This window comes from Mustela nivalis (assembly GCF_964662115.1).
Source record: "Mustela nivalis genome assembly, chromosome: 4".
Lineage (NCBI taxonomy): Eukaryota > Metazoa > Chordata > Mammalia > Carnivora > Mustelidae > Mustela > Mustela nivalis.
Genome location: NC_139023.1, coordinates 61,750,766 through 61,776,931, shown reverse-complemented (window position 1 = coordinate 61,776,931; position 26,166 = coordinate 61,750,766). Strand labels below are relative to the sequence as shown.

Genomic DNA, 26,166 nt, shown 5'->3' with positions numbered 1-26,166 from the left:
GAACCATAGCAAGTTTCAGTAGAAGACTGACGTAATCAGGTATGGATTTTAGAAAGATACTACTGCTGGCTAATGGCAGACCCAGCAGAGGTGAGAAGGACTGGCAGCAAGGAGGAAGATCTCTTGAGACGTGGTGAAAGCCTGAGCCAAGCTGGTGACCATCGGGACCGAGAACAGATGCAAGATCTGTTTGACAGGATTTGGGACTTGTTAGATGTAGGAGATGAAACATCAATACTTCTAGGTTACTTCGAGGTTTAAATTGTGGGTGACTGGGTGGGAGGCCAAATGAGTTGTTTTGTAGTTATTTGAGGTGCCTGCTGAACAGTCAAGGGACACGTATTTGGCAGTTGTCAATACAGAAGTGGACCTCCGGAAAGGTTTCCAAGCCCTAGCCAGAGCTGTAGATGGGGAAACATCAGGGACCAGCTTGAGGTTGAGTCCTTTTTTTTTTTAAAGATTATTTATTTATTTATTTGACAGAGAGATTACATGTAGGCAGAGAGGCAGGCAGAGAGAGAGAGGAGGAAGCAGGCTCCCTGCTGAGCAGAGAACCCGATGTGGGACTCGATCCCAGGACTCTGGGCTCATGACCTGAGCTGAAGGTAGCGGCTTAAACCACTGAGCCACCCAGGCGCCCTTGAGGTTGAGTCCTTAAGGAAGGAGCAAGATTGCCAGAGGGGAACTTCGGGTGAGAAGAGGGCCTTGACTGGCAACATTTGGGAGACCAGCAGAAGCAGGAGTCAGAGAAGTTAGGCATGTGGGTCCCTCCAGTAATGGAGCTCTTATCTTGATAAAGTTCATGTCACCTGGGATGGCTTGTGGCATGGTGGTTTTGAGCAGTGACTCTGCGTTCTAGTACCTGCTGGCGGGTGACGTGTAGATAAACTGGTTTTATCTCATTTCCTGATCTAGGTAATGGTAATAGAGTGGTACCTAATTTTGGAAGGTTGAAAGAGTGAAGCACTTTCAGAGTGCCTGACACATAGGAAATGTGATAAAAGTATTTGGTAAATAAACACATGTGCACACCCTGCATTTGTAGCTCTGTCTCTCTGAGTTCCTGTACCACTGGCCAGTAAATCCAAAACCCAAAGCTAGTCCGTTTGGACTTAAATAATTGGCTTGTCTGAAACCTCTGGTGGTTCCAATGCAGTAAGGCAAGTATCAGACTTCTTGACGGTTTTCCAGATTATTTATTGGATTATTCTTTGTATTGGCTATTAATTTTACCTCTGACTTTGATGTAGGTTTGTTTCTTCTACATGACATATTTTTAAATTGTTCCTAATACCTTGTAGCATACAACTTTCTTTTTTGCTTTTCTTTTCTTTCTTTTTTTTTTTTTAAGCTTTTCCTTCCTCAGAGTCATTCCTAAAGTTCTGGAATGCTCTATTAGTCGCTCCCCCGCATTTTGGTCAGTTACTGGCATGCTACTTTTAATCAGGCTGCTTTTCTCATCCGTCTGTAGGAACTGGCAATATTTTTAACTCCTCTCCATTATGGTCAGGAATATGAACTTGCTGTCTTTTCTTCTTCCTCTTCCATTTTCCCACGTAATGTCTTGAACCGCTGATTAGATCTGTGTGCCCACAATAACATAAGCAGGCATGAAGCTTAAATCTGATTTAAAGGAGTATGTACAGAGTCTATTACTCTCTGAAAGTTTTTTTAGAGTCTAGATGAAAATAGAATGGTATTCAGGGTGTGCGTATGATGTCGAATCTTTAACACTCGTTGAACCAGACATCGTGTGTGTTCATTTTTAAATAACTGGGTGGGTCACCTTTTTATTTATTATGAACACAAACACTGATGCTAACAACCGGCATGTGAAAGGAAAACAGGCGATAGTGATGAAAACCATTTAATGATTAGTGAGGAAACAAATACTGTTTAATGAAAATAAAAACCATGTCTAAAGGGCCTAATGCTGACTTTTGGAAATATAACCATGTTGCGGTCTGTTGTGTACCCTCTGTCCTGTACAGTAGATATTGTTTAAAATTGCTTGGGAACTGGAGCTTGCAATTGTGAGCCTGGAATGTCCTGCAGATAATTAAGTTGTGGTCAGGCTTTGGAAAAATAAAAAGTTCTCGAACTATGATTTTATAAACATGCTACAATAACATTTCTTTATATTTAACAGTTTCTTATAGAAAGCTGATACTCTCATGAGGCATTGATTAAAGGTAAAACATCAAGAAAGAAAAAATATTAAATTAAAACTTCACTTAGGATGTTGACAGTTGGCTTGTAATATTAAACAGATGTGTATGTTCCTGGGGATATTCTTCTTTCTGAACTGAATTGCTAAGTTGTATTTTTTTTAATGACAACTACAAATTTTTGATCAGTTAATAATTTTAAGTGCCCTTTCTACAGTCTTCTGTATTCTAACTTCATCTGTAGTTTGAGTCCTTTCAATGATATAATGATTGGTGAAACCTTTGCTGCCGCTTCTAAAGTCTTTCATTTTCTTTCTTTCTTCTGCCCCCCCCCGCCCCAAGCTTAACTGGGCTCTTCTGATTTCATGATGCATTCTTGGAGATTGATTCCTTGAAATAATTTTAGGATCATTGGGTGGAATTCTACCCTTTCAGATTTAGGTCTATACTTTACTTCCATATAAATTTCACGTTGGTATTTGAGTGCACAAGTTGACCTACATTGTGGTATTGTGTTTGTGTGGTCAATTGTAAAGGCTTCATGAGATGTCTGTATAGCCAGCCATGCAGATCGGCCTGTACCCCCATGCTGTGGGGCCAGAGAGATGTCAGTGAGGGACCTAAAGGAAACCAGGCCGTAGAGCAAAAAGAGATTCAGTGAATTCTTTTTGCTTATAAGGATTTTGACAAATAATGTAGAGACCAATAAAGGCTGTGGGGTGGGGTGGGGTGGGGTGGGGTGGGTAGACCTTGGTAAACAGAGGAGGAGTCAGGTTGGATTTTGTAGGATGAGTTGAAATATATTTCCCATCTTCCAAGATTTTTCAAATCAATTTGTAAGACTAGATAAATTGTTCATTGCTGTGTTTGAGCTGGTGAAAAGTTTTAAATTCTGAAGATCATTTTAATTTTAAGTCTTTGACATGTGATGTCTCATGTTCTCTGAAAGGTAGATTTTGCTAGGCAGGAATCTTTGATTAACCTGGAAGAATAGTTTAGTTGGTTTGGATAGATTTATTTATCTTGGAACTATGTATTGCTTGCACAGTCGTCTTTTTGGAATCAGTGTTTTTTTTTCTCTGCAAATTCCATTTGGGAAGCTCTAATTTGGAGCTTCAGTATATGGAAGGCCTTTCCAATAAACACAAACAAAGGACCACTGGACTGTCTGAGCAAATATGACGACATATTTTATCATGAACAATTTTATTTAAGCTCAAGGATAACAGATTCATTTTTAGTAGCATGTTATTTAAATGTGACTATTCTTTATACCTCGTATAAACAGCTTTTAGGTGTCTTACTAAAGTTTGATTTAAGAGCAGAAATATTTGTTCTTGTAAAAATGTCCGTTTTTGTATGAAAGAATTTGGCCAGTACACATTTCAGGTGTATTGTTTGTTCTCTAGCTCATTGTTCTATTCTTACTGTTTTTCATTTTGTATGACTGTGGAAAGAAGAACGGATTTCTGTGTACAGTGTCTTAGCAGTTCATGGAATCACTGCCATATTCTCCTAGAAATTGGGAATGCAAATTCGCAGTGACCTTTTAGAAAGAGTTGGGAACTTGGAGCTGTATGCAAAAGTACTGGATAAGTTTAGCATGATTTGTTACTTTAGAAAGAGCCATCCATTTTAGCGAGGAATCTAATAAGCGGTAAAATATATCTGTTAAGGTTTTATCAGGTTTGTCTTATACTATTTCATTCCAATTCTCTCCCAGTGTTTTGCTCTAAAGGGGTGCTGTAAATAATTTACATAGTTCTCTCTAACCAGAAGTAATAATAACAGATTTCAGTAGAAAATGTTGTTTCATTTTACCATGATTATTGCATCGTAAGATAACTCTCTGTAAATGATACTCTTTTATAGATATTTTGGCTTGGCTTACCGATCCTAATTTCAGTATTATGCCTGATTTAGCAATAAGCTGCTGTGATCAGCTACAGTGAATTGTATTAGGCAGGCTTTATTTTCTCTATCAGTGTGGTACTGCCATTTCTCCCACCGCCAGATCGGAAAAGCACTTCTATTCTTTTTCAGTTTTAACGTTAAGTAATTCTACTGCAGGAAAAGGGAAAGTGGGACGTTTTCCGAGGAGATGGTGATTGAAGAATAACACCATTTGAATAACTTACATCTTCTGGAAAGCTCACGCTCACCCCCTTTTCTCTGGGCAGCGTCCTCATCTGTTGTACAGATAACGAGTGTGGTTCCGTGAGGGAGGAGGGTTCTGCCGCTCCTGTTGGTGCCTGTTAGTTCGATTAACTGTGAAGTTACTGATTTGGGACTGGAAGACACTTGTGGGTCCCTAGCGGTCTGAGATTGGAAATGCATCTCCTAAAAACTTCATTAGAACTTTCCATAAAGTTTAACATTTGATTAGAAACAAAAATGTTTAAATAATTTTATAGGTTGGCTGGCGTATTTGAAGTGTTCTTTGAGCCACAGTCGAAGTTATTTATTTTCTTAATCTCACCGAAAACAGATGAATTACACATAAAAACTTGAGTACTAGATTAGCACCTGTATTTCAAGCTATTGAGGGAATAGAGGAAAATTCTGTAAAGGCTTGTGTAAATGCTAAGTAGATTGAGAAAGATCTGTCAGAAGTTGTCTCTTTGTCATCTCTTTGTTAGCTTTATCATGCTTAATTTTCATGAAAATAATGTGTTTGTTACAGTGGTCACACCGTGATTTAGCTTTGGCTTGTATATGATATTTTATTGTCCCTGTCCTGGAAAATTATAGCAGTTTTTATGAGGAGTGGTTTGTGGGTTCACACAACCCACTTGGAGTGCCATTTACTATAATTCTCTTCTCAAAGGACCATAAAACATCATGTAAATTGTTTAAAAAGGGAAAGGCCTTTTTTAAGAAAGGCTAGGAAGAAATCTTTCCAGGCTTTTGTTCTTACAGTCAGTTTCATGATTTTAAGCTTGCAGTTTATTTGGAACATTAATGTCAAAAAGTAAAGTGCGTGTGTATGTGAGCAAAATGGTTGTGAGCAAGAGCCAGGCTAAACTCGGGCCTCAGTGCGGAATAATGCACATCAATTCAACATGCTATAGTCTTTCAAAATATGTTTTCTGTGGCTGTGGAAATGAAATTACAGAAGAAAGGAAGAGAGGGAAGGAGGAAGGAAGAACGGCATTAATTTATAACAGCATGTATATCTTTTTTCAAAAACCCTCTTAAGAACTTGTTGCATGTTTATAATCGACATTAAAGCACAGTTTTTGGTAACTTATCTTGTGAAACTCCCGTTTAAATTCACAAATGGATTTACCTAAACATACTTACCTCTTTGGCAGTTTTACCTTTTCGGTTGGCTTATTGCTCTCAGTTTTATATACACTCTTAGGAAGAAAGCATGAAGCACACAGTAACAACGCTAAAGTTCTGTCATGGTTTTTTGTACAAATGCCTTATTCTGATATTATCTTAGTTTTGTGTATGAGCTCTATGAAGAGCATAGGCGGAAACTGTTAATAATTTTCTTCAGCATTTATGTGGTACTCTGAGCTTCTAGTCATTCAAATACAAATATATCTTACATTTAACAAATTGTTATAAGAAAATCCAAATATACGTGAAATATAAAATAGAGGCAGCTGTTCATTTTACATTCAGATACAGCAAATATGTAATAGATTTAATTTTTATAAAACCACTTCCTTAGTACATGTGGATCATTATATTTGCAACAACACTTTGTAGAAACACAAGTGAAATGATGACAGTTGTGTTCATGTAAATAGTGATAAAAACATTCGTCTCCCTACAACTTTCTCTCTTCAAATTAGTGTGGTTTTAAAAACACAAGGTTATCTGTATGGTTTAGAAACTTCTTGGTTTTGTGATAAGAGGAGATTATAAGTAGATCACACTCATGCATCTCACAGAGGATCAGTGAGTTTACTACATGGCTATAAATCTTTGGTATAAACACTTCCTTACATGTGTAAGTTCATGAATTTAAGCATAAGGTTTTTAAAATGTTTTCATTATTTTATTGAGTTTCTCCTTATTTGTTAAAACACACAAAACTAACTTTCCAAGATATATATTTAAAAAAAACTGTTTGGAACGATTCCTTATTTATTCGATGTGGTCTTCTTAATTTTTTTGGTATTGGGATGTTTCTGTTCCAACGGGATCACACAGTAGCTAACTGAAGTGAATTTTGGGAGTAGAAAATGAAGTTATGATCAGAAAGGAGACTTCTAAAAAGGTGGAGAATCTAAAATTATCCTAGGACATTAAGAAAGGTGGGGATAAAGTGCAGATTGTTCTGGCGACCCTAAAATTATCCTAGGACATTAAGAAAGGTGGGGATAAAGTGCAGATTGTTCTGGCGACCCCACCACTGCCGACACCGAGCAGCTCTTGGAATTCTGTTGCTCTTCCTGGGGTTGTGTGGTGGGGCCGGGGGTTCCTTTGACCGAGCCTTTAGCCTATGAACCTGTTTTCTGTGGCTAAGTACACTAAGAAAAGAAGACTTTTTATGGCATCTTAACCCAAGCTGTTGGGTATGCCACAGATTTTCATAATTAAAAGTTTTATGTCTAGCTCTATTGAAAAAATTGTTTTAATAGGAGATATTTGGAAATAGGGTAGACAGTACCCTAAAGGGACCAAAATTCCCAGTTCTCCAAGTTAGATATTATTTTCCACTGTGAATTTATAATACATTGCTATATAATGATGTCATTAATTGTGATATAGAATGTTATGTGTAGGGGTTTTCTCCTTGTCGGTTAGAAAGTGTTTTTCTTTTTTGTGTTAGCACAGACAGCATACATCTCAGTCATTTAGAGTTATTACATCAAAACGCATAGGGTTTGAGTCAAGTATGTGTTAATTGTGTTTTTACACATTATTCACTTGCAAGAAATCTAAACTTTGCTTATAACTTTTGTCTAAAATGTTGCTGTTTCCTTGTTTCTGTTTTTTCACTTAAGTCAGATAGAAAATACTTTTTCATGGTCTTTAGATGACACTAAATCATTTGTTATCAAATAGCTATGTTTTTTTCCCTGTCTTGGAAATCTCCATCAACACGACCAATTCCTGTCGGAAAAGGGGCACAATTTTTCAGTTTTCCCCCCCAAAACTGCAACTTCAGAAAATATGTAAGAGATGTAGCAATTAACCTACATGCACATTTATAATACTAGAAAATGGGCAGCTAGTTACATTCAAAGACAGGATCTGATAGGCCCAAATTGCTTAAAACATCACAGTTATTGAAGATATACCCCAGGGAATTTGAGAAACCATTTAACAGATGAAAGTACATTTTGAAAAGTCTGACCTTACAGGCAATCATAAAATGAATCAAAACAGTGCTTTTTTTCCCCCTGAAATGTACAGAGCCCATCTGTGTCTAATCCAGTAATTATAGACTGTGTTCAATTACCTTTTCAAACTTGGAGCAGACTGGAGACTAGGCAGTGAACAAACATAGGGTTTTGTCTAGACCTCAATTGACCACAGTCTAAAACTTGAATTTATATCTAATTTTATTTTTTGTTTGGTTTGATAGTTCTTAAAGGATTCATTTTTGCTACTTAGTGTTTTACCTTCCTAGATTTGAGATACTGATTTTTCTCATCACAAAAGATTTTGTATTAGCAGTAGCTTATGTTATAATCAGATGTTTGTTTTCTGAATACTTTTGTCTGCAAATCAATAATTTGCACTGGAGAAAAGACTGCGTAGGGTGGGGGAGGGGATCATATCCTCAGAGGTATTTTTTTAAAAAAAAATAGCCCTTAAATATTGCTGCTGACTAGAACTCTTTTTTTTTTTAATGTGCTAGGAAAAATAATTTATTTTCCTCCTACACTGAGAAAACTATAGTTAAAGTAATTTTCAGATATTTTTTTAAAAATGCAGTAGACAAAAAAAAAAAAAAAAAAAAAGCAGTAGACTGCTGTAACATCTCTCTTTTGTCAAATATGTCTTCCAGTCTTTTTCTCTTCACACATTTTTGTTGCATTTGCTCATCAGGCTGGTATCCATTGTGAGACTCAGTATGTAATGTTCAAAAATCCCCTTCAAATCATTTCTCTTCATAAGTCCACTTGTGATTTGATGAGTCTTTGCGTGAGAATTACGATAAATTGCCATGGCCAGTTCAAAATACTTAAATTTTATCTAGGAACCTTGGCAATTCAAGTTTTTCTTAAAACACATAAAGATGAACACGGTTTTGAGATTGCTTGTGCAACACTCAGAGCTCTCCCCCCGCCATGAGTTATTATTCAAGTCATCCACATTCCAATTAGCATGGGCAACAAATGTTTTGAGGTATTTATTGGATTGTAATCATTGCATATTAGACCATGAATTTTTCTAGAAACTTTATGGCCATTCCCAGTATGCCATATTATTTTTTAAAAGTTGTGTTTCATTGGGAGGTTTTAAGGATTCTGTCATGGGGAAGAGAAGTAGTTCTACCAGGTTGCATGAATGTACTTTCTAAGAATTACAGTGGGTAAATTAAACTGAAAGAAGATCACAGATCCCTTATGCTTAATATTTCTGAGACTATTTGCTCAAGAACAGTCGGGAGAATAGAATAACTACCTCCTTCTTATCCCTGTGCTTCTTAGAATCTTCATAGAGAAGGTGAAAGAGTTTTCCAAAGTACGAACTTGAGAGAGCCTTTGGACCCTCTCATTTACTTCCTTATCTAATTCATTAAAAACATTCTTGCTTCTTTCTCCACCCGCTTCCTAGACCAGCACTCGTCCTTTCATTATATAACATGTGGACCACTGATGCTACTTTCTTCATAGTGCTTAGCATGGTTTAGATTTTTGCATTTTTTTTAACCTGTTTATGCCATTCCCACTGGACTATATGCTTCTTTAGATCAAAGGCTGGATGTGTGTTCTATTCTCCCATTGTATTCCAGCATCAAACATAATGCCTGGCTGGTGGTAAGCACTTGCTCCTCGTTGGCTACATGATAGACAAGCTGTCTGCCTTTTGTCCTCTCTCCCTGGCTTGGCCACTATATCTTTTTTTTTTTTTTTTTTTTTTTTTTTAATACAAGATCATCCAAGCCCCTCTTAACCAATGCTGGTCTTTCCCTCCCTTCCTTTTACGTGGTTTCACTGTGTAGGTCTGATTTCCCTCACCAGAGAACTTATGCATGGTAATGCCCCTCCATGAATACCCTCGCTTTCCCTTTCAGCCAGCCAGTTACCCTTCCTATTAAAAAAATGACCCAGCTCTCTGAGACCTCCCTGTTCCAAACTATACCTCTTTTTAAAATACACTGGTATTTGTCCGGTTATTTATACTTAATTGAACATTGTCTTGGAGAAATTATGTTTTTTATAGTTGAGGACCTTACCTTCTGCTCTGTTGATAGAGACCAGTGTAGTCTTTTGGGTTGTGCTGTTATGGGGCCCATGTGAGGTCAAGTATAGGAAATATTCCACTTTGCCATTTTCACTTGATTCTAACATTCCTTTTAGGAAGGTCTCCATGTTTCATAGATGAGCAAGAGACCTGAGCCCCTGAGAACCCAAGTTCACTTGACTGGAGCCACTAACCCCAGAGTGCCCGGACAAGAATTCAGATCAGGATTTTGTCATTCTAACCCCTATGTTCTTCCTGGTATATCAAGATTCTTTTATTAGTATTTTATTTTATTAGTTTTATTTTTATATACGTTCTGGACACATAGAAAATTGTACTGGTTTGTTCACTGGTTGAAATGACACAGTCTGTAATTATGTCTGTTAAAACTGCAACTGTTGACTGGTTGTTTTCCCTGCTTCAGGGCACTGGCCATACCCTGTTTGGTTTTCAGTCCACAGTGCAAGGTCACATAGAAATGCAGAAAACTTTTGTTGAATGAATATAGTGAATCAAGTGAAAGAAATAACTGCAAAGTATAAAGCTTTAACTAGTACAGTTAACATACCTTATTTTTGTTAGAGCACTCTACACTGCACTGGAAGAACAGTTGGGAGGAAAACCATGCTTGCCTTTGATAAGTACATAATCTAAAACAAGTCCCTGGGCCCAGTGTAAGGCCTGCAGTGCGTGTGGTGGTGGACAATGGAGGTGCTGGGATCCAGCCTGCCTAGGTTTCAAGCCCCACGTTTGGCACTTTCTCATTGTGCGACTCAGGCAAGTTATTTTGCCTTTGTGTGCATCAGTTTTCTCATCGGTGAAATGGGGATTGTCATAGTACCTGCCTCATAGGGTAGTTAATATATAGACTTAGGAGTCGTTTCTGCTCATAGTAAATGTTCAAGAAATACCAGCTTTTATTAACTTGGACCATAGAAGGCCGCTGGGCCATAAAGTTAGGCATCCACACATAACAAATGTCAGCATTGATTGTATATAACAATAACAATTAAAGTAGTAGAAAACACTATGGAGTTGGGGTGCCTGGGTGGCTCAGTGGGTTAAAGCCTCTGCCTTCGGCTTGGGTCGTGATCCCAGGGTCCTGGGATTGAGCCCCGAATCGGGCTCCCTGCTTAGTGGGGAGTCTGCCTCCTCTCTTTCTTTCTCTGCCTACTTGTGATCTCTGTCTGTCAAATAAATAAATAAAATCTTTAAAAAACAAATCAAAACACTACGGAGTTGCTGGAGGGATTTGGGTGAGGGAGGGAGGTCAGTGCGGTAACACTTAGTGAGTATTGAACATTTAGTATGGGAGAACATTCCTAAGGCAACAGTGCATTCACTCAACAAAACTTAGGCAGTATGTTCTGCATATACTGCTCCGTGGATGGATATGGATTCCACAAGTCAAGTTTAGGGAGAAAGTGATAAGAAGAGGTCCTTTATCCAGGAGCCGGGACTTTTCCTGGGGTGCGCCTTCAGAAGATAAAGGGTACAGATTGGAATACCATGGATCCCCAGGAAGAGAGAATTTTGATCAGATAATGGGCTAAGAATCATGCAACAGAGGAAAGACCAGGAGGTTTGACCAGATTAATTGGTTATGTAGGGGATAGTTTCAGTGAAGAGTTGAAAAGCCATGTCCTAAGGGATTAAGATTAAATAAATGGATGTGTTGAAAAATGGAGACAAAGTGGATTATCCATTCAGGGTTTTTAGCATGAAAAGGTTGGGACTGAAGGATTCTTAAAAATTAATAGAAATCACATCTAAGTAACATTTATACCCCCTTCCCTTTTACCATAAGCAAATAGCTGAAAGAAAGAATATTTTTATTTCTTACTCTGATTCTTAAAAATGAGAACAATGAGAAAATGAATTTTACTCCTGAAGTCTGTTTTCTATTGAAATACTATCTATCACTGTGCTTGACAAATTGCTTAACTTAATGATTTATGCAACTGTTTTCCCCATCTGCAATGAGAAGTTTGAGAAACATTTCTCTGATTTGTGTATCTCCAAGGCTTTCTGACTCATAAAGAAGCCTTGCAAAAATAATCACTTGGTATGCAGTTACTGAACACTTTCAGGGTGCTGCCTTATGCATGAAGTCCTAGTGTACAGGTCCTGGCCTCATGGTTTTCGAAGTCTGAGGGGTTACCATCATGTCTCCTTTAGGCTGGGTTCTCCCCCTCAGTGGGAGGTGAAATCTTACAGTTCTTCCTCCAATATTTACTCTTACATATTTGCATGGTTTTCTCCATGCAAGGTGGAAAGAAATCACAGCATTTGTAAGAGCAGTAAGTGAATATCAGTCCTTTATAAGGAAAGATAGGAGTTTGTAGTCATTTAATGACTGCCAACTAGCACGTTATTAGTGCATTAGCAAGAAGATGTCCCAGCCTCTGGCTTTTCAGTGAATCTGGGAGCAGGGTTCACCTTTACCCCACCAGAGGGTGGAGAATCTTGGTTGTTTCTTTCTGTTGGGTGTCTGTTTAAAACAGAGGAATGGGATTTGTAGTAACATTGGGGTTTTAGAGATTTCCGGGGTGCCATATTTAAGTAACCGAGTGGTTGACTTTGAAAATACTGTTTCTTTGTGTTGCTTACTGGGGTGTGTAGCCCCTAAGACCAACTATAACACAGATACAAGAACAAAGAGTGCTGTGACTGTTAGGCCCAGGTCCCACAAAGCTGACCAAGGGGATTCATCTCTTGCTTCAGACTGTTTTCTCTGTCCTTTCTTTGATTATGATGGGTTCCTGACCCAATAACAGGGTGCATCTTCTGGGAGAAGGTGATAAGCAGGTGTTTGAGCTTACTTCTATAGGCTTAAGAGTTCTGTCCTATGAACCAGGCCAGAGTGCACCCTCTTTCTGTCCCTCTCAAGGAACAGGTGTTTCTTGAATTAATACAGAACATAATTTTTGGGAATTGCTAATGAGAGAAGCCGGAAGGATTTCCTCTATCCCGTCTCCTCTTCATTTTTGGGATGATCTTAAAAAATTTTAGCTTAAGACTGTTTTCTTCATTAAATTCTGAATTGAATGCATTCATGTCCTTTTGATTATCATATTTCTGGACTTTTTATATTATCATATTCCTGGATTTTTTTTTCTTGAATCCAATTGGAAGGTTTCAAGGCAAACATTTGGTTTTATGTTAGCCCACAAATTGGGCAATGGTTGTCCAATTATGGTCTTCCATTGACTTAGGCAGAGTCACATGTTGAAAGTATATTTTGTTAGTAGCCCACAAAGCATACCAATTGTCAGTCCTTTGTCATGTCTGACTGTGGGCAATAATATTATAATATTCCCAGATTTCATCTGTGGATTACTTAAATGTGCCATCCAGAAATTCACTTTAAAATACACCAGTGACAAAACAGCCAAGTGTAGAATAGGTACTAATGGACTCTGCTTGCCCACTTATCCAGAAATTAATAGTGGTCTCCCAGTTGACTCAAATGTTTCCCAGAGAATCTTATTTGCAAACATGCCCAAAATATAGAAAAACAAATCCACTTCAGCATTGTGGAGAACTGTTGATGTCCTGGCTATTTGCAGTGGTTATGCTTATGAGCCAATATTGAATGGTTGTGGTACCTACCTGTTATTTTTTTCTTTGTCCCCAAACCAGCCTTTTATCGACAATAGCACCTTCTTGCTCTTCATCTGACTTAAAGCTGGTGGTTTCAGCAAAAGCTGCTGTGTTTCCTGACAACATCTCCCTCCAGGTCCCAGACCAGGGGCAGATTCCACCTTCAAATCCGAATAATCAGAACCCTTCCCTAGGAGTCTTTAAAAATTGGAATTAGGAAAAAGACTTCTTCTTTGTTCAGAGGCCTAGACTTTAACAAACAAAAGTCAAGAGCTATTGGTGGCCATGTTTCCATTGCTGGGACTCAACAGCTAAAATACAGAGAAAAAGGAATTCAAAGTCGGGCATTCTGGAGGAGTTTCCAGTCTTGGTTTCCAGTGGTTTCAGAGGCCCATCTCTGTTGTTGCTCTCCTCCTGGTGTTTTATTCATTCAACCAGACTTCTTAGCTGGGGACAGTTCTACCTCCTCTGGGGTTATTTGGCTTTATCTGGAGATGTTTTTGGTCATCACAGCTTGGGGGCTGCAGCTGGCATCTGGGTGGGTAGAGAGCAGTGATGCTGCTGAGCCATTCTGCGATGTCTGGGATAGCTCCCCTAGAACGTAGAATTATTTGGCTCAGAATGTCAGTGGAGCTTAAGTTGATAAACACTGAATTTTAGTCCATCTCTCAAATATGTTGAATAACCTTACTATCCATTCAGTACTTCTCCCCTCCTTTTGAAACCTAGCTAGAATTAATTTCTGTTCAAGAGAACCTCAGCTAACCTGGCAGTGCACATAAACTAATCTTGGGTGGTGTTCGGGTGTTAGCACACATTTCAGTCCAATATTTAAGATTTTCTAGCACACAGCTGACCTAATATACAGACATGCCATCCCCCAGGTTTTAAGGGACTGTTAATTCACCTGCCACACGGGTTCAAATGGACATTTGTTGGCTCTCTTGGTTGTCCAAAAAACATATATTCCAAACTGTAGAACTTTTGAAGCAAAGCCTATTTATGAGTCACTGTTAGTATTGCATCAAAATTATGCTGCCCTCCCTAAGATATCTGTCACATATGGGGGGATGAAATACTCATTTTTATGAATAGCTATGATTAAAATAAAATGTTCAGCTGTGTAGAACAAAAAACTAACACTGTTATATAACAGCCCTGATGTGCATTGCTGATACAAGGAATAGCCAGCATCTGCATGAACATGGGCTGGGCAGGCAAAATTCCTCTTTGAAACAGATTGGAAGGAAGGTACCTCTGATTCATCTTCTGACTCTTGTTCCTGAATTTCTCAAAGAGCAGGTTGATGAACAGAGTGTCAGTGATGATCGGAGACATGGAGTGTAGCCCTGCAGCTCATCACCTAGATTACGAATCTGATTTAGGATTACCTACATTTTACACTAAATCTTTTATTTAACTTTCTTTATTATCTCAGTTTCTTTCCCCTGTGTTCCCCCCATTGCTCTGGTTAAACTAGAATTGAACCATAAGGTGTTCTGTGAGGCTGAGTTTCTCTTTCTGTCTGTCTCTTTTCCCTCTTTACACCACGGAGTTGACACACAGGCACTCACTAAATATTTGTTCAAAGAATGATTGAATGGTGATCTCATCCAGCCCTGCAGCTCTATTATCGGAATCCCAGTAACTCCCCAGTTTTTTTCTAGCTTAGACTTCCCTTTCTAACTTTCTGTTTGACTCCCTGCCTGGCATCTCTGCTTGGAGATTTCCAGTAGACACATGCTAGGAATTCTGTCTTTGGGCCTTTATGGGACTTTAGGGGCCTTGCCCCCTCTACTTGGAATGTTTTCCCCTAGATCTCTGTCTCGCTAACTCTTATCTCTCCTCCTTCAAACATGTCCTTACACATCATCTTTTCAAAGAGGCCATCCTGACTTCCCCATTTAAAATTGCAAGTCACCTCTTTCCCCACACTTCACCCGGATTTTTACCACGCTCTACCTGGATTTCCCTTCACTTCTACTTTTTCTCCCCATCCCCCATAATGTTCCTCACCATTTAGCACACCTTATTAATATTTTCTGTTTATATTATGTGTTATTTTTAACATATTATGTGCTTGTTTATCAGCTGTTTGGAACCTGGCCCTATTGTAAGCAAAGTTTGTCATCATTCAAACTGAGGTCTTTTGGCTCCCATGTTCAATTCAGTTTTTGCTACAAACCAGCTCCTTCTTATTGACTTCAGAATAATGATCCTGACATTTTGGGATGTACTACTCATGGGCCTCCTGAAGTTTTGGATTCAGTATTTGCTTTAAAGTAATAAACTTTATATATGTAAAACCTGTGTAATTAAAGTGACGTTTCTTTGTGCTTCTGACTGCAACCCAAATAAAACCCTGGATTTTCAACTCTGGAAGTTATGTTTGGTATCATCTAAAGTTAAATACAGGCTACATAGCATAACCCAGAGGCAAGAAGGGGTGATCTAAAGAGAGGTGGTTTTCTTCCAGAGCAGCTTTAAAATGGAAGTGTGGTGTGGCCCACCTGATAGACTGTTAGGACATTGTGAACACACAGAAAACAAAAACAAAACAGCAGTGGTTTGGGATATGAGCCCCAAGTTGAAAGCCCTAAAGCAGGTGCTTTTCAGCTCAGTATTTCTATGTCCTGTACTCTAGGAGGGGTTTTAGTCATGACTGATTGATTTAATGATGGCTCATAATTTTCCCAAGCAACCACGGGGGGAGGGGGGCTTGTATTTACGTGAACAAACCCCCTACATTTGGACTCGGAAGACTTTGTACCTCTGGGTTTGGGGGGCCAGAATCATTTGTTCTGACATCAGCTCTCTGACACGGTGACTTGTGGGTGATAAGCATGCAGTAAATAAGGAATGCTTCCTTTCCAAGACTGGAGCATAAGGTGCTGGGAGGATCCGTGTCTGTCTTCCCAGTTAGCTTCTTTTTTTTCTTAACCGTAGTTTTGTTTTAAAATTAACATACAGTAAAATTGACCTTTCTGCTGTACATTTCTATGGATTTTAACGTTATACATTCTCACACATACCTACACACACATACATACATACATACATACATATACACACACTTGGTGTAACCATTGCATAATCAGGATCCAGAATGGTTTCATCACTCCCCAAAATCTGTCTCATGTTATCCCTTTGTAGCCACACCTGTCTTCCTACCCCTCCCCTACCTGGCCTTCCTTGCTATAGTTTTGTGTTTGCAAGAACGTTATGTAAGTGGAATCATATAGGAATCTTTTGGGGACTTCTTGTAGCTAGCACAGTGCTTTTGAGATTCACTCTGGATGTGTGTGTATCTGTCAATAGTTCCTTTTATTACTGAGTGGTATTTGATATGGATATATCAAATCTGTCCATCCATCTGTCACCTCTTAAAGGACTTTTGGGTTGTTTCTTGTTTTTGGCAATTATGGAAAGGGCTGCTACAAATATTTGTATTGGGTGGTCATAAATCTTCATTTTTCTAGGGCAAATACCCATGAGTGGGATTGCTAGGTTATATGGGAAGTATATACTTAGTGTTATAAAAAATACCTCTGTGCAAATGTTCTTAGCCACATTACTTATAATGATCAAAAAGTGAAAATAATCCAAATGTCCATCAACTGATGAATGGATAAATAAAGTGTGATATAGTCATACAACTGGTATTATTTGGCAAGGAAAAGAAATGAAGTATTGATACTACAACACAGATGAACTTTGAAAACACATTAGGTGAAAGAAGCTGGTCACAAAGGGCCACATATTGTATGATTCCATCAATATGAAATGTCCAGAAGAGGTAGATCCATATCAACATAGACAGGTGGACATAGAGAAAGTAGATTAGTTGCCTAGGGCTGGAAGAGTTTGGGGAGGTATGGGGGGTGACTGTTACTGGATATGGGGTTTGGGGGTGATGAAAATGTTCTAAAATTTATTGGGGTGATGGTTGTACAACTTGTAACTATACTAGAAACCATTGATTAGCACACTTTAAATAGGTAAATTATATGCTGTATAAATTCTATCTCAGGCCAAGGTACTATTAAAAAAAATTAACTGCTGACTTATTTTCCACAGTGGCTATACCACTTTGTATCATGACCAGCAAATGTGGGAGTTATAGGTACTCTGAATCCTCACTAATACTTGTTATTGTGAGCGTTTTTTATTTTAGCAATTTTCATAAGTATGTAGTGATATTTCATGTTAATCTGCATTTCCCTAATGGCTAAAGATGCAGAACATCTTTCACATGCCCATTCGCCATCTTCAGTGAGGTGTCTGTGCCAGTCTTTTGCCCATTCTAAAACTGAGTATTGTTTTCTTAGTGTTAGGTTTGAGAGTTCTTTATATATTGTGGGGACAGGTCCTTTGCAGATAGGTGATTAGCAAATACATGTTTTCTCTTAGTCTCCCAAGTACCTTCTCTTTTCTCTCTCTCAACATAAATGCTTGTTGATGGGTTGCACGTTCTACCAGGGCTTCATTATCTGTTTACTCCTGTATCTTCAGTGCCCAATATAGTATCTGGCACAAAACAGATGCACAGTTAATGCTTGATGGATGAATGAATGATTTCCTTCTTCTTCCTGATTAGCAACAGATTTTTTTTTTCCCCCTGAGAGATAATAAATATATAAAAAGTAAACCTGATTAGGTCATTTCCCTGATTAAAATGTTTCCTTCCAGTTACCTCTTTAGGAAAAAGAAAATCTCTAATAGAGATTGTAATGCATGGCATGGTCCAGTTTGGTTCCTCAAACATTTCATGTTCTCTGTCTCATAGCCTTTACTTGTGCTATTGCCTCTATCTGAAACTGTCTTTGCCAGGTCAACCCCTTATTTTTATTTACTTCTTAGCTCAAACATCACCTTCAGTCATTTATTCTAGACCCATGGAATATAAGAATGAATAAGAAGGGCACAACACTTATCCTCCTGAGGCTTACTTTTCTTAGCCCTTCCCCCAGACTAGGTTGGGCACCTCTGTTTCATGGCTATAGTCTCCGTCTGTTTTTGCTTCACAGAACTTTGAGTATCTGTAATTATACATGTTAAGTCTTTTTCACCCCACCAGACCATAAACCAGGGACCTTTAAACATTTTCGCTCATTTATCCTTAAAAGAACTTTGAAAAAACTAGGTAACCTTTCACACATAAATATGTTTATGTATAAACACATATGTTTATATTGTGACATCTATAATTTTTCATTCTAAGTTTAAATAGTTGCGAAGGATATAATTTCCAGGATACTATAAAACTTGACATTTTAAAGTGAAACTTTTGATTACTCATTTAAATGTATCCCACAGAATCTAAATACTGTATTTGAACTTACCCATCATTTGTTGAAAAGAATCCGTGAAAAAACTTTATTATAGTTATAAATTTCACAACCTTTCTTTCTCTCCTCGAATTTGTATTTTCACTTCACTTCCCCCACATAATATTACCCTATCTCTGCTTATGCTTGAAAACCTTTTATTGCTCATTCTCTTATATATCTCTGCAATAAAAATGGGTATGCAAATTGAAACTTAATTTTTAAAAAAATATCCAGCTGTGACCAAGACGCTGAATTGTTCTCTGTTGAGTTACCTTTGTGATTGTTATTAGTGTATACGGATTAAAACAAAAAAAGCCATTTCATTCAGAAAACCTTTTAAGGCAATGGATTTTTTTCCCCCCTAACCAGATCATGTGCAAGTGAGTGAATATTGCTTTTTTCTAGAATCCGACCATGTTCAATAGCAACTGCGTTCTTAGTTTTCATTTCCTGTAACACAAGAGGTAAGAAACCTTGTTTGCATCAACATGTGGACAAGAATGGAAGGAGTTTGTTAGAGCACAGCCACTCCTCTCAGTTCTTTGAACTTCCTCTGAGTTACATCCAAAACTGCCATCAAAACTCTAAAAAGAATCTATCTGGTGGCAACTGTTCGATCCTTCATTCTTTTAATAAGTGAAAAAAAAGGATGCCTTGTAGACATGGGAGGGGGTTTGTTGTGCAGTCAGGAGCCGTCCCCTCTGTCATCTCAGCTGGGATTTCCAAGTGTTCCTTTGTTAGAGGTTTGGGCACCCAGGATGGTGCCCCATGGTAAGATTCGGGTGTGGGGAGGGCTGCATTCCCTCCTCTTACGAAGTGGGTGAGGTGCTTGTTAAGGGCCTGTGGGAAAGTAGAGCCAGTGGGCTATGGGTTTCAGCAGATTCCCAGGCAGAGCCGCTTCAGGATGGGGGCGTTTATGGAGGTGGAAGACCTGGACATCAATCCCCTTAAAAGTGTGCAAGCCAGGTGCACCTTCACAAGTCACCCTGCACCCCCAGGGGTGCCTGCCCCCGCTATGCACCCGAGCACCCAACAAGAGTGCAAAGAGCTGTGTCCTTTTTCTCAACTCAAGGCATCTAATAAGAACTCAGTATTTTTTTTTTTTTTTTTACTAAGATCCAAGGGCAGACGTTAAAATTCTTGGGTAAAACTTCACTCCAAATCTACTAACCATTTCAGCTTCCTTTGAAAAGATATAAAAGGGAAAATGTTTTTGTCCCCCAACAGCATTATATGCTATGAAATTAATTTTTAAGTTTCAAGAATAAAAATGGGGTTTTTTGTGGTTTTTTTTTTTTTACAAGTGAAGTTTTTGACTTGGTAGCTATCTTGCTGACTTAATAATAATGTCACTTTCCCTGATTTGTTTTTCTCTTTTCCTAGTTACGTTGTTTTAGGTAACTTTTTTACTGTTTTTCAAGTAACGGGTCTGCTTGAGTTTGCTGCTAAAATAATGTTTAGGGTATTTTTGGTACTTTTTATCCTAATGTAATTTTCATAGGATTAAAAAAATTAGTGTTATTTGTTTTCTTTTTGCCAACAGTGATTTTGAGCTATTTGGTAGGTACTTGTAGGCACGTTATAACCGAGAGTGTAATAGAGCTCTGTGTGCGTGCATCAGGTAAATATGCTGTGTGGCTGTTAAGAGATGTGAACTGCAGATTGGCAGCTTTGTCTTTCTGTTACTGTGCAGGTTCTAAATGCTTAGGAGTATTCTGGAGGTTTCTGTTTTTCTGCAGAAAATTTAATGCAGGTTTTCGATTGCCTCTAAAAATGCTGTACTTCTCCAGGAAACCTTATCTTCGATATTGCATCTGGTTTGCTGCAAAGTCATAATTTTGAGTCAGAATTTCCAGCTGTTGCATCTAGTTTTATAGAGCCTGAATTGAGAATCAGAAACTAGGTTATGAATTTAAATACCGGAAGTAAATGTTATCTTTCTTTTTATAAAACGGATGGCAGTTGTATTTATGTATTTCCAATTTGCGGAGTTATTGTTCATGATTTGCTCCAGGAAAAACAAGATGAGTAACAGCTGAACGGTTTTGAGTGACTAAGTTACATTCTTTTCCTGTGTCAGTGTCCTGTGAACCCCAGCGCACATGGTGTCTGTGCAACGACAGAGAAGATCTTCAGACGGTAGAATCAGCACAGTCTCGGGGTTCGTGCAGCCTGACTGTCCTCGCTTTCCAGATGAGGAGACTGAAGTCTCACTCTGCCCTGTGGTGTAGAAAATTATCATTAGGAAATGAATGCTACTCTGTTCTTAAAAAAAAAAAGAGAGAGAGAGAAGAAATTTTTCATTAACCTGAGGCAAAAAAAAATTGGGTTTAGTGATATTAGGTTAATCAGGTTGTGGACTGTTTTAAATCGTGGAAGAGAGGGCACTCTGGGCAGCACCACAGCACTGATTTGTGCTTGGGGCTGGGGTGCCGCAGGAGGCAGAGGCTGTCTTCGGTCTAGGATACAGTTTGGTGGTATATGCCGAGATTTAAAGCTGTTGGTAATTTTTTTTTTTTAAGATTTTATTTATTTATTGGGGGGTGGGGGGAGAGAGCGAGCACAGGCAGACAGAATGGCAGGCAGAGGCAGAGGGAGAAGCAGGCTCCCTGCTGAGCAAGGAGCCCGATGTGGGACTCGATCCCAGGACGCTGGGATCATAACCTGAGCGGAGGCAGCTGCTTAACCAACTGAGCCACCCAGGCGTCCCTGTTAGTAATTTTTGATCTTGTGGTTCCTCTTTTAAGACTTTACCTTAAAGAATTACTAGAAGATTTAGCAATACTAAATTGCTAAAGATTCAGTATACAAAAATACTTTGGTATGGTTTAGCAAAAAGATGTTCATTACAGCATAAATTATCCCTGTGAAAAATTAGAGGAAACAAGTTAGCCATTTAGCAGTAGAGAAACCATCAAATTACAATGAATTTTAACAATGAAATGTTATATAGCCATGAAAGTAATTTTTAGAAGAATTTTTAATTACATGGGGAAGTTCTCATTATGGTATCAATTAAATTAAGAGTATAGAATTGTATATATAAGAAGATTTCAGTTCTATTAAAGGATATGTGCATAAAATGAGTCCTAATGCATCTAAGCGGTAAAAGCTTATTTCTGGATTATGGTGTTATGATGGGTTGATTTTTTTTTCTTCTTTATATTTTGCATTTTTCACAAAAAGCAGAAAATAAAGTTATTATAAAGGAAATTTAAAATATAGTTGAAGAGGCAAGATTTTTTTTTCTTGTAATACCAGGTGATGAAGAACCTACTTTAAAATCCCTCTGAGGATAGGATCATAGATACACAGTCACTGATGCTTGTGCTCAGATAAGTCACACACAGCTCTTCCTCGCCCCATTAGGCATGGATCCTAATGGTGGGGAACAGTGACCCATCTGGACTGTGGGCAGTGGGGTGAACTCCACGAGTAGCTGCTGTTTTAATCAGTCATTTTAGTGGGAGAAAATAAACTTAACAGGCCATTTTCCCCATCGAACTAACATTACTTTAGTCTTTCATCTAGCAAACATTTTTGAGTGCCCAGTAGTTAGTTATTCTGACTTGGAGGTGACGTTCTGCTGTTTGTGATTCTTTGCCTACTGATTGTTTGTTGGAATTTCCATAAATCTGCTTGGCACAGTATTCTGTTTTACAGGTAACTTGACACAGTTCCTGTTCTCACCTGGCTCAGGTTTAATAATTAAATCGGATTAGCTATTAAATAATGGATGTTTGTGTAGAAGCCAATCAGTGTAATAATACCTGTGAACCTCCAAACCCAACTCTAAACAGTGCCGGGCTTGGTGGGATCCATGTTGCTGTTGCTTTGCAGGACATGGTCAAGCAACTGTGCACACTGAGTGTTGTTTTACTAAAAGGTAAGGCTTTTCCAGAGAATGATATGGTTTTCTTTGCTTTCAAAATTCTTTGAAAAAAATCTATGAATATTTTGAAGTCTTCAATTCCACTTTATAATTTCAAATTAATAACTTCTTACTACTGTAATTTCATACGTTTCATACTACCCCCTAGGAAAAAAAAGTATTTACTTACTTCAGATATCTTACATTGATTTCAGTTGGTCTCATTCCACATTACAATTATGGCTTTCCATTCAACAAGGTATGGCTTAGAGTTGTGTTTCAAATTTGAAATGGGTTGTGCATTAATAAAGCTACTGTTTTTAATTTAAAAGAAAAGATCTTTTAAGGAGAGTTTGTTAGGCACTGGGGTAAATTTTTGAAATGTTTGTTTTATGTAAACTCAGGATAGCCTGAAATTGTCCCCTGGCTAAGAAGTGGCACCTTTTTAATTCATTTGGCTGTTCAGCCTAGTTGTGTATTTTGATTTGAATGCTATAATGCAGGAATTCTAGAGCTGGAATATGCTGTCTAGGTGAGCTTTCTGTCTTCTTGCAAAAATAGCCCTAAGCCTTGGAAACAGATGATGTTTTAACTCAGAGGCCCTCAAAGAGAGAGGTTTCAGTCTCCCCAGCTTTTAGAGTCTCTCATCCCCCCCCATCTTTTTCTCCTTTTTTTTTTCATCTACTATGAAACCAAGATCTTTTTCTTAAAATTAAAAATGCTTTGCTACTCGCCTAGTATTTTGGAATACTAATTTATACCTCTTTGGATATAAGCTAATTGTTCTTATTATCCTCCCTAAATGTCCTGACTGCCTGTGTTTTATAACTGATTGTTTTGTCCTAACAATGGTGTTATTTACCATGAATTAACATCACAGAACTATATTTCTTGGAGAGATTATGAAGTCTTTGATTTTGGTTTGGACCAGTGACACAAATGGCCCAAACACATGTACTTTCTTCTGTTTAGTAAGTCAGTAAATATTGATGGACGACTGGGACTGTGTGCCAGTCATTGTGCCGAGGATGGAAGATGCCAGAACGGGTGAGAGGAGGTGTTTCAAAGCACAGCAAGTCTAGGAGGGAAACCTTGCTGATGGATCGGCGGTGGTGTCCTCATTGCGTGGGGTTCATTATCATTATTGGGCTTGTTATCCACTCTTACTTTGCAAGCAAGTAGAAAAGTCACTTCGAATCTGCTTGTTTTTCTATTTTCTGCAAGTGGTTCCCTCCACTTTTTGTTCTTCAAAAAGAAAAAAAACACTTCCAGAGAAGACATTTATAAATGAGTTGTAGTTTACGGTAACAAAGTGTGCACTGGGGTTCTGTGGAACGAGAGTTAAGTTAGATTTTCCTTGTTAATATTGTCATTAAAGTTTTAGGTGACTTCTTTAGTAAGTAGAAATTCCCACAGCATCTGTCCATGTCCAGTAATTAGTAGTCATACCTCTCTTTGACTCCTATCCTATACCTTCACATGGAAACACTTAGAAATCGGCTCTCCGGCTGTGATGGTATATTGTCTTCCTATATTCTTGTGTCTAGAAGATAAAGTTAATCTTAGTTTAACTCAGCAGGGTCCATACAGATTTCCTTCTAGGCACAGTAGATTTATCTCAGGATGGTATGACAAGGTGGTTCTGGTGACCAGTGGACATATCTTCTTGGCAGATTTTATAAGTTGTAGCATGTAATAGGCAGTCCTTAAAAGTGAAGATTCTGGAGTCAGATTAACGGGGTTTTAATCCAGCTATGCTACCTGTTAGCTGAGTGCCTTTGGGCACAGCATTTAACTCTGTGCCTCAGTTTCCTCATGTGTAAAATGGGAATAAGAATACTATTTACGTCATAACGTTGTTTATGAGAATTCAGTGAGTTCATACTTGTAGGACAGTGCCACATCGCCTGGTGCCGAGTGTTCTCTGAGGCAGTGAGTGAGGGAATAGATGTTCAGTTGTCTGTCGATGCTGTTGGTATTCCTCACAGAATAGTAAAGCACCAGTTCTGGCTCTGGGGCCCGATGAGTCAATGCTGAGTAAGTTGAATGGTGACTTTTTTCCTAGTTTTCCTTAGTGCCTCCCCTTCGCCTCCCACCCCCTGTTTTGCTTCATTGACCGTGCATTGTTAACATCTTAGAAACTGGAAGTCTGTGCTGTATGCTGGCATTTTGTCCCATAATCCTGGCAATTCTGCCTGAGCTTCAGAGCTAAATTGGAGGTCACACTATCCTAAACCTGCACCAAAGAGGCTTTCTTGTGTGGATACTGGGGAGATGGGGGGAGTATCATGTCTTCACATCTCCCCGGCTTTGTGGAGCCTGAGAGGGAGTCTGGGCCATTGCCTGTGATCATGCATTCCTACAGCCCGTCTGGGTCGTCATGGATCTGGGCTGGCAGGCCCAGCCACAATCCTCAGAAACCGTGCTGCTGACATGCTGGGTTTATGGAATTCAGTTCTGTGTAAAACATGAAGAAGCCGGTCCTCATGTTGGCCAGGCACCCTGCAAAGAGACTGGGTAGCTTGCCTTGGTGTGGGGGAGCCTTCTCCCTCCCTCCTGCAGAGGGCACAGAGGTCAGCACTCCGCACACCCTTCCTTCACTCAGCGCTTGGATCATCTGTTCTCTGCATGCCTGGAGTACTTAAGGCTTCTAGAATTGGAATCTGCACCCAACACCATGGTTTAATGTGGCCGGTGGTCAGGTCTTTTCAATTGCAAACCCATGGTACAACAGTTATGTAGCACGGAGAGCGTTAGAGGTAAAACATCAGCATTTCTGCCCACTGTCGTGGAGGTCAGCCTTCGTGGCTAATGATGCTCCATGCTGCGGACTTTCAAATAGCACACTTATCCCAGGCCCAGCTCCTCCCCGCACAGGGCTTGGGCTAGCCCTGCAGCAGATGTGGGAGCGTGGACGCAGCATGGGAGCCAGGCAAGCCTGCAGAGGGACAGCAGTGAGGAGTTGGACGACCAGCAAGGCTGCGTTTAGGAGTCACTCAAGCTGCAGAATATGCAGGACTTGCCACCGGATTGGCTGGAGCAGTTCATGGGAGGCAGGATCTGTGACAGGCCCTCCTCACCAAGCCCCTCACTGACGCGGAACTGTGGCCCCAGGATCTCCCTGGGTTGTGTTCTGAGATGGGGGGATGTGAGGGCCGGGAGATGCCCCAGCAGGTGCTGGGTGCTGCTTCCCCCGGCTGCCCAGGCATCTGCTTTCCCCCGACCTCCCTGCCGGGGCTACTGTTCAAGAGATTGTTATGTGTTCCTGGAGCCGTGGCCTTGGGCAGGCCCTCTGACTTGGCCGTGGCCTTGGGCAGGCCCTCCATTTCTTCATTTTGGGAATGTATATAGTAAGTGGAGGAAAAAGGAGAAATTTTGTTTTTGAAAGTATAAATGACAGATCTTGACAAAGGTGCACTTATTTAAAGAACCATAATTCAACTTTAGGATTTTTAAAAATCACGTATTCTGATTATCACTGACATTCTCCTTCACCATCCCAGTGTTTGACATGTGGCCAGGTTTAGAGCCCATAGTGTGTCTGTTGACAGCACCACTGCGCTCTGTCATTTTTTTTTTTTTTTTTAAGATTTATTTGTTAGCACACACATGCACAAGCAGGGGGAGGGGCAGAGGGAGAGAGAACCTCAATCAGACTCCCCATGGAGCAAGGAACCCGACACAGGAGTTCCTCAATCTCATGATCCCAAGACCATGACCTGAGCCAAAATCAAGAGTTGGACGCCCAACTGATGGAGCCACCCAGGTGCCCCTGTGCTCTGTCATTTTATTTTGAACTCTTTTTTTTTTTTTAAGA

At 39.3% G+C, this 26,166-nt stretch overlaps 1 protein-coding gene across 2 annotated transcripts in view; it reads left to right on the top strand.

Moving 5' to 3' along the window:
• STX18 (syntaxin 18) overlaps window positions 1-26,166 on the top strand; it is a 117,859-nt gene that overhangs the window by 20,471 nt on the left and 71,222 nt on the right. The window contains exon 1 of one of the 2 annotated variants that reach the window (XM_082728540.1): window positions 22,263-22,364. The exons of the other annotated variant lie outside the window; for it this stretch is intronic. The gene's annotated coding sequence lies outside the window, so the exon portion shown is untranslated. Of the gene's footprint in view, window positions 1-22,262; window positions 22,365-26,166 lie in introns of those variants that run through there. 2 annotated transcript variants of the gene reach the window in all.